This window comes from Procambarus clarkii, chromosome 89 (assembly GCF_040958095.1).
Source record: "Procambarus clarkii isolate CNS0578487 chromosome 89, FALCON_Pclarkii_2.0, whole genome shotgun sequence".
Classification (NCBI taxonomy): domain Eukaryota; kingdom Metazoa; phylum Arthropoda; class Malacostraca; order Decapoda; family Cambaridae; genus Procambarus; species Procambarus clarkii.
The window spans coordinates 17036253-17048006 of record NC_091238.1 but is presented as its reverse complement, the minus strand read 5'-3'; the positions used below and the strand labels follow the sequence as shown (position 1 = coordinate 17048006).

Below are 11754 nucleotides of genomic sequence, written 5' to 3'. Positions count from 1 at the left end.
GAAACCAAGGCATTTGCATGAAGACTTTTTAAAGAAAACCCCTGGAACGAGGGGGAAAAAGATGAATCAAGTTTGAAAATGTGAAAAGTTTGTGTGACAATAGAGCCTCGTGGAAAACTTTTGCTGTGGTCATTACCTGGTGGAATGCACCCAGGATGGAGTATTAGGGCTATACATCTTTTAAATCATAAAAGTAATAAACATTTCCCATCAACCTTACAAACAATATTAACCTATTTTCATGTATTTCCCCCATGTGCATTTTAACAGTTACTAAATTGCCTTTATCATTCTGTAAAATTTCAATTACAGTATACTGTATATAATTTTGTTAGTATAAATGGACTGAATATTCTGAAATCACTATTAATTTTACAATTTCAGATTCAACGGTGGTCTGGACACCCAATTTGGTCAGACAGGTGAAGAGAGCATTTAGGATAGTTCGAAGAGATGAAGATGGTCACAATTGTGTTTGAAGAGGCAAACGTTCCCCTTTGCTCCTGACATTATGTTCAGCCTATTGACCCCTGCACACCTAACACAAGGTAGGTTGAAAACTCCTCCTTCATGTCATTGGTTCATTAGCCAGAAACTTAGGGCCCATGCAGGAATATCCCTAAAAAAAAAAAAGTGGCCCCAACAATGCATCCTCCAAGTCTGGAGGATGAGCAGGAGCATTGTTGAGAAGCAGGCCCTTTAGTGTCAAACTTTTCTCTTGCAGATATTTTTTGATGGCAGGGCAAACCACTCTACATCAGTTTTTCTGCACGTTATATATTTTTTAAAACTCTTGGATTTTCGGAATGATACACGAGCAAGGGTTTAATTTTCAAATCGCCACACAGCACAAGAGTTAGCCTATCCTGACACAAGTTAGCCCAAGTTAGCTTGTGTCCGGGCAGTGACGTCTCCTCTTGGGTAATGTACAGTATGTCCTCTTCGGCAATTTTTTCCAGAATAGCCATGTCTCCTCACAATTAAACATTTGTTGTGGAATATATCCATCAATACAGTATCTACAAAATCTTTAAAATCACGAACAAATCTTTCAGCCCCTACTTTGTCTGAGCTGGCACCCTCACCATGCCTCACAACACTATGAATACCACGTCTTTTTTCAAAATTTCTCAAACCATCCCCTACTCACCTTAAACTCTTTCGTATCTGCAAAACTCGTTCTAGGGGTTTTCTTTATAAGATCTTGCATGAAGATTTCATTGTTGACCAAACCACACACTGGAAATTGAATAGACGACGACATTTCGATCCGTCCTGGACCATTATAAAGTCGATTGTGATGAGATGAGGGAAGCAAGAGCATTAAGTAGGCAAGAGAGAGAGATGAGGAGATGGCAAGTATGTACGTATGTACATGAATAAAACATGTACATACTTATACATAACGTGTGTAAATAGTGTAATAAACACAATAACAGTATTTTGGGAGGAGAAATGTTGGCGAGTAATGTGTTGGAGGAGGGAGGGAGGACTGGCAGGGTGTGGCAGCTCACTCATGTTTTTTGGGCTCACCATACGAACATAGTGGATCGTTATGGTGAATACATACGTAGATGGGTATATACAATGTGTGTATATAGTGTAATAACAGCAAAAACACTGTATGATTGTAGAATATGTCGCATATATGAGGCCCATAATTTTGAGCATAGCGATGTTCTATACTTTGAATTATATAAATTCCACAAATTACACACTTTTAAATAATATTACAGCAAAAAAAAAGGAAGAAATGAATGAGAAACTTCAAAATAATTGCGCAACATTTTATTCGCAGCAACTGCCGTCGCACGGGGTGGCGGGGCCGACAGACCCTCATCGCTCCAACGCTCAGCGCCCATAATTTGCTCAACTTCCCAGCTCCATCGCAGCTAAAGTAAGTCACATACAATATTTTTTGTTTAGTTTCCCCGTGATCAGACTCTGCATTTTAACAATATAAGAAGAGAAAAAAATTTTTTGGAAAGAATTTATTTCTTGTGCACCAGGGTGTTATTTGGAGACAGAGCAGTTCAGTGGTTAACTACTAAATTTTTTTTTCTCCCATACACGCACCCCCCTAGGAAGCAGCCTGTAACAGCTAACTCCCAGATACCTATTTACTGTTAGGTAACAGGGGTCATCCCCTTTTGTACAAAGAATCTGCTAAAGCTTTTAGGGCTAATCTTTGACACTCGTTTGTCTTTGTCGCCCCATATTTTTTACGTCCGAGTTGAATGCTCTAAGGCCCTTAACTAACTTTAGGTCATGTCCCATACTTCTTGGGGAGCTAATCGACACTGCTCCTCTCTTTACATTCCTCTCTCGTTCTGTCTAAACTCGATTATGGCCCTGTTTACTCGTGTGCTTCTCCTTCTACCCTTCACCATCTGGACACACTGCATCATACTGGGTTACGGCTCAGCTCTGGTACCTTTCCTTCGACACCTACCCTAAGCCTGTATGTTGAAACTGGCGTCCTGTTTCTACAGGATCGCCATGATCGCTACTGTCTTCTCCACCTTGCACGGTCCTTACAACACCCTCACTCTTGCTTATGTCATGCCTTGACCTTTACCCATCCTGTGGTTCCTGTTCCCCTTCACCACCTATCTCTTTCTGTACGGTTGTCTCTCTTACAAAATGCTCTTTCAGTTTGTGTTACCAATATTTCCCCTCGTGTCATTCCGTCTTTGCCCCTATGGAGGGGTCCCCGTTCCTAAATTCTGTAAGCCTTGTCCCACATGACTAAAACTTTTACCCCTCCTGCAGTTCTAAATCACCTTTTCCTTGAACACTTTTCTTCACACTTCCACTCTATTTCCGTCTTCACCAATGGGTCTTAAGTCTGCAGACGGTGTAGGCTACTCTGTTGTTTTTCCTGACTGCACCTTTGTGTCTCCTGCCTCCGGAGACTAGCATCTTCATGGCAGAACTTTATGCTACTTATTCTCTATGCTCTTCATCAACTCTTTTCTCGCTGTCAATCCTCCTCTGTGTTTGTAGTTGACACTTGCAGTGCCCTCATGGCTCTAGAATCCTTTAATCCAGTCCATCCTTTGGTAGTTGAAATTCAACATTGGCTGTTTCTTATCTCCAGTAGATTTAAGACAGTGGAATTTCGCTGGATTCCCACCCATATTGGTGTGTTCTTAAATGAGCGTGCGGACACTGCCGCTAATGAAGCTATCCGGACCTGTCCCATCTCCCGTAAAGGTATTCCTTATTATGACTTTTACCCAGTTATTCATTTCCCCATTCTTGCCCGTTGTCAGGGTTGTTGGTCTTCTGTTACTGGTAACAAACTGCGTGCTCTTAAGAGTAGTGTGTTCCCGTGGCCTTCCTCCTACCACCGTAACCGGTGGTGGGAAACGGCTCTGGCGAGGTTGTATATTGGTCATACACGTTTAACTCACGGGCACTTAATGGAGCGCTGCCCTGCTTCTTATTGTCCAAACCGTTGTCTCTACATGTCCTGACTTCCAGGACTTACGTGTCTTGCTTCCCGACCATCCCTCACTGTCAATTATCCCTCGATAAAATTCTTGGTAAATTCAATACCTTTGATATTGTTCGCCGTATGCGTTTTTGTTCTTGTATTGGCGACGTTATTGATATTTAGCGCACTATGATTATCCCACACATTTGATGGTTTGATAATTACTGTACTGTACAGTACTTTGGTTTGGAATGTATCAAATAAAGTTGTTTCATGTATTCAAATGTGTGAGAAAATCCACTGGGGCTGTGAGATGAAGCGAACCTGTAACAAAGGCATTGCCAGTTGCATACTCTACCACCACTGATGGTAAAAGTCTTACAACTGGATATCTTGTGTGACGGGTTATGGTATCACAGCTATACTGAACCAAGATGGTATGGCTCTCCCTCACATAAATAAAAGAAATGCTGCTATTGGCCTTGCAGTGTGTAAGTTGCAGGTGGAAACAAATGAAAATTATCAAATAAATAATTAAACAATTTACTGAAATAGTAATGAACAAAAATAACACATGACAATACTTGACTATCATGTAATGCAAAGGTGAACAAGTTAGTATGACCTTAAATGCAAAAAATAAACTATAAGCAATGAATAAAAGTATGAAGATATACTGGTGTTCTGAAGACAGCTACCATACCACCATGGCATCAGTCACACGACGTTGGCTGGAAGCGGACGATGGGTTAGAGACACGAAGGTGATCCTAGAGCACTAAGGGAGAGATTGCCTCTCCAAGGAGGCAGCGCTCTTTATATAGTCTGGCGGTGATGACTCATCCAGTGTCAACACGAGGTGGACATCTGGTCAACTAGCAAACTGCTCGTTCTGGCTGGCGGTGCCTTTGTGTTGAGCTGTACCACTGTCAGTTGAAGGCGGCTAACTGCTTGCTTGTGGGGACAAACTGCCAGTTAGCAGTGGCGCCCGGCTTGCCTCTGAGTCGTACCAGGCCGTGCCAGGCCCTGGGGGGTATGGAGAGGTGGCAGGACTGATGACTCTTCTGGGCTGGTGTAGATGTATACTTCCAGTGCAGAGGCATTGAAGGTGAAGGGAAAAGGCAATTCCACTGCTATGCAGGGGATTCATGTGACACTTGTGAAGCCACAAAGTCTGGAGGCCCTACTGAAGCCAGTCCAAGTATTAAATAAAACCTGAAGTACGCCGGTGAAGGGTAAAGTGAAGGGTGAAACAAGACCGTATGCCCCAACTTCAGGCACACACAGAAAATCACGTTTTGGTCCCGCCTCTCAACTGTGTATTTGAAGTTGGGGCGTATGGTGTTGAACTGCTTCAGCCTTCACCTGAGTGCTTGTAGGTCTTACGTGAGACGTTGACTCAAGGAGTGGCCTCAAAACTTGCTGTGATTTATGGGGAAATCCGGTTGTAAGACTTTTACAAAGTCAGTAATATACTGTGGTAGAGTATGCAGCTGCCAGTGCCTTGGGCAAGGGTTTACGTCGCCTCACAGCTCCAGTGGATTTTCTGCTTGGTGTATATCAGGTTGTGATTTTGTGTGTGTACCGTATTGTTATGATCGCCGTCTGATAAGTCCTTTCTGGCCTCAAGAGTCATTGTTACCCACCTAGAAAGATTTCAGATGGCCAAAGCAGTTATTTAAGTTAAGTAGGGACAAGTCTTAAACATAATTTTGCATAATATTTGACTGTAAAGGGGTAAATTGAGGTAGATTGAAAAACAAAATGGTGAACCGGGCAGGCGGTACTCACAATTAGGCGAGTACACTCGGGAACTTTTAAAGTGCAACCAAACATGCTTTAGGCTCTCACAACAAGAGGTGAGTGGTGGTGACTCAGGTGCTCAGCCAATCAGAGCACCTAAGGAGGGAGGGCAGGAGTGAGAGGGGGGTGGTATGTGGAAGTTTGGTGACAGTTGTGTGTAGTTTGTTCATCTTCATTGTAAGTTTCATGGCTTGGTGTGCATTTCCCTAGTAAATTTAATTAGGGAAAAATTCAGGTGTTTGATTTTTTAAATCAACTTTTTAAATGTTGAGTTGTTAAAGCCTCAAAGTGCATGGAGTTGGTTTGGGAGTATGGCATCCTCATGCTGTTGCGTGCTCACGTGAGGTAGCAAAGGTGATGTAAAGTTGTGGGGTGTACATGCTTGGGACGTCCTCTCTCGGGATGGCTGGTGTTAGACCTGTGTGTTTGTCGGTTGTTGAAAAGCCGTCATCCTTTGCTGTTGTGGTATTGATTTTACATTGTTCATCTTGTACAGTAATTAATACTGTAGTGCAATATCTAGGGCTACCATTTGTAGGTTTAAAATGTCTAATACAAACAGTTGTCCAATGAGTTTTAATAGGAAATATCATCCACCAAGCACCATTGTACAATTATATTAATTGATAGTATATGGATTGTGCAGAACTGCTTAGAATGATCTTTTAACACTTGGCTATATTGGTCATGTCAAATACCTGCACGGTGAATGCTCAAAGACCCTTTCTTTATTCAGTGTTGTCACATACCTCATGGGGGTATTGATAGGCAAACACTCATTCGGTTAAACTTGCCTTGTAGTACTTTCAGAGCTCAGTAATTTGGAATCTGGTTAGCACTTTCCAAATAAATTGACCTTTAAAGTGAATTCCTATTTAGGTTTAAAACATTATACCGAATGAGAAAGTCGGATTATATAGCCGAACACCAGAAATGTTGTTATTCAATTTGGTTGCCTAAAGCACATTCAAGGACTACACATTACATGGCATTCCAGGATTCCTCTATACCTTGCCTTATGCTGTAAACATTGCCACAACCCTGTGTTTTATTGATTTAAATGGCCACAGGGAGGCATACAACACTGCAGATTATGATGTCATTAGTTATCCACTGTGCTGACAAGTGGGCTGACTGATGTTCGTTGACACCTGTATCGTGCTTCAATTTAATCGCCATGAGATCACCCTCTCACTAGACTCGTCTGTAGGAACTACAGTATAGTATCTCAAATTACCTTGGATCATAAATAGCATAAGACTTGGGGGTAGGAGAGGGTTGCAGTGTTTGTCATGGCTCTCAGTTGTTCCTGGTATTAGGCAATTTAGTTCTGGAATCATTTTTGTTGGCCAATGTTAAACTTTTTCGAAAGTAGATGTTTTTCTGAAAGGGAGGGGGGGGGGGAACCTCTATGCTTGGATACAGTTATCTAAGTGAATACTTAGACTTATACAGTAGAATAACTACCTTCTTTTCCTTAGTCAAAAAGGTTGCTTGTTTATTTCTAGGGACTTGTATTTTGTTTTATTTTTAACTGCAGCAACTTTCAGTGAATGATAGATTCTTACTGAAAGGACCTTTACTTCATTGTTGTTGCTTTATGGTCATCTCATTGTGTACAGGGATTCCGCGAAGCTTTTGGGGTTAGTCTTTGACACTCGTTTGTCTTGGTCAGCCCATATCTCTTGCCTCCGAGTTGAATGCTCTAAGGCCCTTAACCTCCTTAAGGTTTTGTCCCATACTTCTTGGGGAGCGGATAGGCGCACGCTCCTCTATTTGCACTCCTGTCTAAACTCGATTATGGTTGCCCTGCATACTCTTCTGCTTCTCCTTCTACTCTTCGCCGTCTTGATGCTTTGCACCATACTGGGTTGCGTCTCGGCTCTGGTGCCTTTCGTTCGACTCCCGCCCTTAGTTTGTATGTTGACACTGGCTTTCTCTCTCTTCAGGATTGCCGTGATCGCTACTGTCTTCGCTATCTTGCGCGGTCCTTCCAACATCATTCCTCTCGCCTCTGTCGTGCATTGACTTTTCCTCCTCCTGTGGTTCCTGTTCCTCTTCATTGTCTCCCACTTTCTGTCCAGTTATCTCGCTTACAGGATTCTCTTTCTGTTCATATTTCTAATGTTTCTCCTCATATTGTTCCTTCATTACCTCCGTGGAGAGTCCCCCTTCCCAAGTTTTGTACGTCCTTGACTTGTATTACTAAAGCCTTTACCCCTCCTACAATTCTGAAAAGCCTCTTCCTTGAGCACTTTTCTTCGCACTCCCACTCTATTTCCATCTTCCCTGATGGGTTCAAGTCTGCGGATGGTGTGGGCTACTCTGTTGTTTTTCCTGACCGTACTTACATGTGTCGCCTCCCTTCGGAGGCTAGCGTCTTTACGGCAGAACTTTATGCTATTCTCTATGCTCTTTGTCTCTTGCTTTCTCATTCTCATTCCTCCTTTGTGGTTGTAGTTGATTCTCGTAGTGCCCTCATGGCTCTAAGGTCCTTTAATCCTGTCCATCCGGTGGTCATTGAGATTCAACATTGGCTGTTTCTTATTTCTAGTAAATTTAAATCAGTAGAGTTTAGCTGGGTTCCCAGCCATATTGGTGTTTCAATGAGCGTGCGGATGCTGCCGCTAAGGAAGCTATCCGTTCTTGTCCCATCTCCCGTGTAGGTATTCCTTGTTCCGACTTTTATCCTGTTATTTATTCTTCCCCGTTGGCAGGGTTGTTGGTCCTCTGTGGTTGGTAACAAGCTGCGAACTCTCATACTTGGCGTGTCCCCGTGGCCTTCCTCCTACCACCGTAACTGGCGGTGGGACACTGCTTTGGCACGGCTGTGGGTTGGTCATACCCGCTTAACCCACGGTCACTTAATGGAGCGCCGCCCTGCTCCTTATTGTCCCTCTTACAGTTTTGAATGTCCTGACTTCCAGGACGAGCGTGTGTCTTGCTTTCCGACCGTCCCTCGCAGTCACTTGTCCCTCGATAGAATTCTAGGTGAATCGGATATTTTTGATATTGTTCGCCTTATGCGTTTTTGTTCTCGTATTGGCATTCTTGGTGATATTTAGCGCCCTCTGATGGTGTTACATGGCCTTCCCGGTTTGGTGCCTTCTTTTGGTAATTACCTTACCTTCATTGTTTCATTTTAATGTGGTAGTTGTGATATGGATTGTTCTGGCTCATGTGCAAGGTCTTGGATTTTTTTCTGTTTTATATTAAGAAATTGCCAGTCTTGTTACTATTTGTAGAGTTAGAGATCTGCATTAAGGCCTCAAAGAATAATATTTTTTTTATAACATGTTATCAGCAATTTTTGTGGTTGGTAATATTTAGATTAATGTCAGTGATGTATATGACAAGGGTTAAGACCCCTTGTGGTATGACAGCATTTTTCCCCAGTCATTTCTTTAACAAATGAAAGGGTCCTCGTAACCATTCTTTTGTCCTTTCTACCATGTACCCGTTTGTTGCTTCTTGGTCTTTCATTTGGTACTTTGGCTATTAAAACAATGGCCTTTGGTAATGTTGCAATTACCATTTCTAAAAAAAAATGAGCAGGTTCATTAGGCAGGGTTCATTTTTAGCAACCAGTTTTACAAAAAGAATTCCATTCCTTCAGGACCTTGCAGATGTTAGGTCAAACTAATTGACAGTAATCTGTTTTGCCCTTTCAAACAATGTTGGTTTTAATCTAGGTAAAATATTTCAGAATATCTGAAGAGTTTGGCAGACAAATCATTTAAGAGCTTTGATTAAATTTAAGTTCCCAGAGACTTTGTGAAAACCATGTTGTATAGATGCTTCAGTGTCACTTTCTAATTTTTTTGTAAGTTTAACAATGATCTTTAGTTAATTTAAATCATAATTTGTACAAAGGTTAGGTGTTGCATAGCTTTAAATTTACTTTCAAATATGAAAACTAAAATATCGACTAAAGTTTCTTCCACTTTAATATTTCAGACTAATTTGCAATGTGTTAGTTTGTAAATTGAATAGGTAGTCCACTTTTACATCTTTTCAATGCATTTTGCATGCACCTATGTAACAAGTTACAAATAGGTGTAAATTTTACCAAGTATTTATTTTCAAAGTAAAAAAATTTCAGATGTTTAAACATTGCATCAATAGTAGTAAACAATTTCCAGCATAATTTCAGGATAAGGTATATAAAGTAGTTTCATTAAAAATGTTTTATTTAATAAGTTTTACATATAGTATTTATAATACATCTAATATTTATTACTGTTTCAGGTTGTGGGACAGATGCTCCTAGATGAACAGAAGATCCAAAAGGCCAAGACAACTCCAGAGACAATCACCTGTAAAAGAAAAATAAACATTAAACAGGGACACTACTTTTATTATCACCAATGCCTAATAATAAGCCCAAAAAATCCTAAAATCCTATCTTTTAAGATAGGCTCAGCAAGGCCTATCCCTTCCTCTGGTTTCAGTGCAGAGCTTGTTCCCTGAATGGGTGCATTACATCCACCACTTTAGTGCCATCAACACATTGTACATATGCTTTCCAGAAAGCACTGTACAATGCATGCCAGGCACTAAAGTTTTAGATGTATCCACCCATTCAGCAAACAAGCCCTGTGAGAATTAACAATGTAACCATTGTTAAGGGTCCCTAAACCTATGCAAATCTAGTCCATCTATTAGATGGGTAGTAGAGCAAAGCTCTGAAAAAGCCAAGCCAGGGAAGTCTGCAGGACTGCCTGGTCCCCTTTTATGAAATGGGGTAGGATCAGTACAAACTGCATCATCCCCTGTGGGTTGTAACAGTAGGACATGGTTACACACCTATAAATGGACTAGATAAGAGAATTATGATTAGGTCATTGATATAGCTAAAACATCAAATTCAAACTCACCCACTTTTGTAGAGTAAAGGAGCCTCACTCCAAGCCAGTCCATGCATCAATCACTTTCACCTGAAAAATATTTCAACAAATTAATTTCAGATTTAAAGCCAATCTTGCTTTACTTTTCAAATTAGCATTCAGTAGTTTACAAATTCAGATGGAAAATATTTCTTTAAGGAATTTACCTTTCCTACATATTCTAGTAGCAGTAGTAAAGATCTAATTTATAAATATATATATGGCATCAATTTGCCAAGTTTCAGTAAATGTCATTTGAGAAACTATCCACAACTGCACTTCAATGGCAATTCACATTTATCTTTAGCCAATGCTATATTGTTTAAGTTATTACTATTTTTTTACTTTTATGCAAATCTATTCAGATTAACCTTTACTACAATTAACTTCCAACCAACAGAGGGACTTTTGGACTTTCCAAACCAAGCTAAAGTAGACATTGAATATTTTTTACTTTCAAGGGAAAAATACCATCACTTAGAACAAAACTTTTCCTGCCATTAACTTTATTTGAATCTTTATTACCCTTAACTGTTATACATTTATAGATTAAAGCGTATACATTTAATGTTAACTAAACAAGATTTATATTTCATTAAAATTTTAATAAAACACCCTCAACTATGCTGTTTAAGATCTAATGCCCCACTTCACAATTTCAACATACCATTCTATTTAATACATTCCTGAAAGGACTAAACTTGCAGATATGGTACCCACTAGCCTAAGCCTAGACTTCCATACCCATTCAATTTCCATACCCTAATATTTAATAGGTTTTTAGCAATTAACTTCTACCCTCTAATTCCAATGTACACAACACTACTTACTGTAGATCTGCAAGTATTTGGAACAGTTGGGAGTACTCCCAACTGTTCAGTGTCAAAAGGGAGGGGGGGTGTCCATTTACTGTACCACTTACATTTTAGTGTGGGCTTCATCCACTATTCTGATGTTAGCTGGAACATTTGTGCCAGCTGCTGGTTTGAAAGAGGCATACCATGTGCCAATTCAGGAAGCTTTCCACATTCCTCACTGCATGTCAGCTCAGGACCTCACTGAGGCAACTGTTGGGAGGCAGTTGAAGACTAACCAATCAACATCCCAGGCTGGAGAGCAGTCCCAGCTCAGGGACAATTTACCACCTGCAAAAAATTTAATACCATTAACAATCTACAACATCTATCATCTTTACCTAGCCCCCAAACATTACATTTGTCAGCATTAAACTGCATCTGGTAGTCTTAACCATTTCAAAACTATATAGGGCATCGGTATTTTTTATTTGCCAATTCTGCAACTATTGCAGTCTAAACCATAATCTTGCGAATAACCGAGGTCCAAGGAGAGCTTTTAGGCACTACTTACAACACTTCTCCCAACTTAACCCCATTTATACTAATTTCCATTGGTATAGCCATGACCTAATCAACTTCAGTCAACATTCCCAATGATCCGAGCCCCTATCAATTTTGCGCCACTATCAAAATCTCTGCTGAAGTCAAGGTACACAAAATCACAAACCTTATCACCATTTCCTCAACTATGCAACCTAATCCATGAACATTTAGTAATAAAACTATGCGATTCATGTATCTAGTCATGTTTCTCAAAGAGTAGAGAAATG

General features: G+C 40.6%; 2 long non-coding RNA genes across 2 annotated transcripts in view; one reads left to right on the top strand and one right to left on the bottom strand.

The window, feature by feature from the left end:
• The first annotated feature begins 362 nt into the window (after positions 1-362).
• LOC138359173 (uncharacterized) lies at positions 363-9588 on the top strand. Its single transcript, XR_011225833.1, has 3 exons — positions 363-548; positions 1799-1897; positions 9490-9588. It is a non-coding gene; the product is annotated as an uncharacterized lncRNA (long non-coding RNA).
• Positions 9414-11754, bottom strand: part of LOC138359172 (uncharacterized) — a 209684-nt gene continuing 207343 nt past the window's right edge. Inside the window, exon 5 of the long non-coding RNA XR_011225832.1 lies at positions 9414-9557. This is a non-coding gene — a long non-coding RNA (uncharacterized lncRNA). The remainder of the gene's footprint in view (positions 9558-11754) is intronic.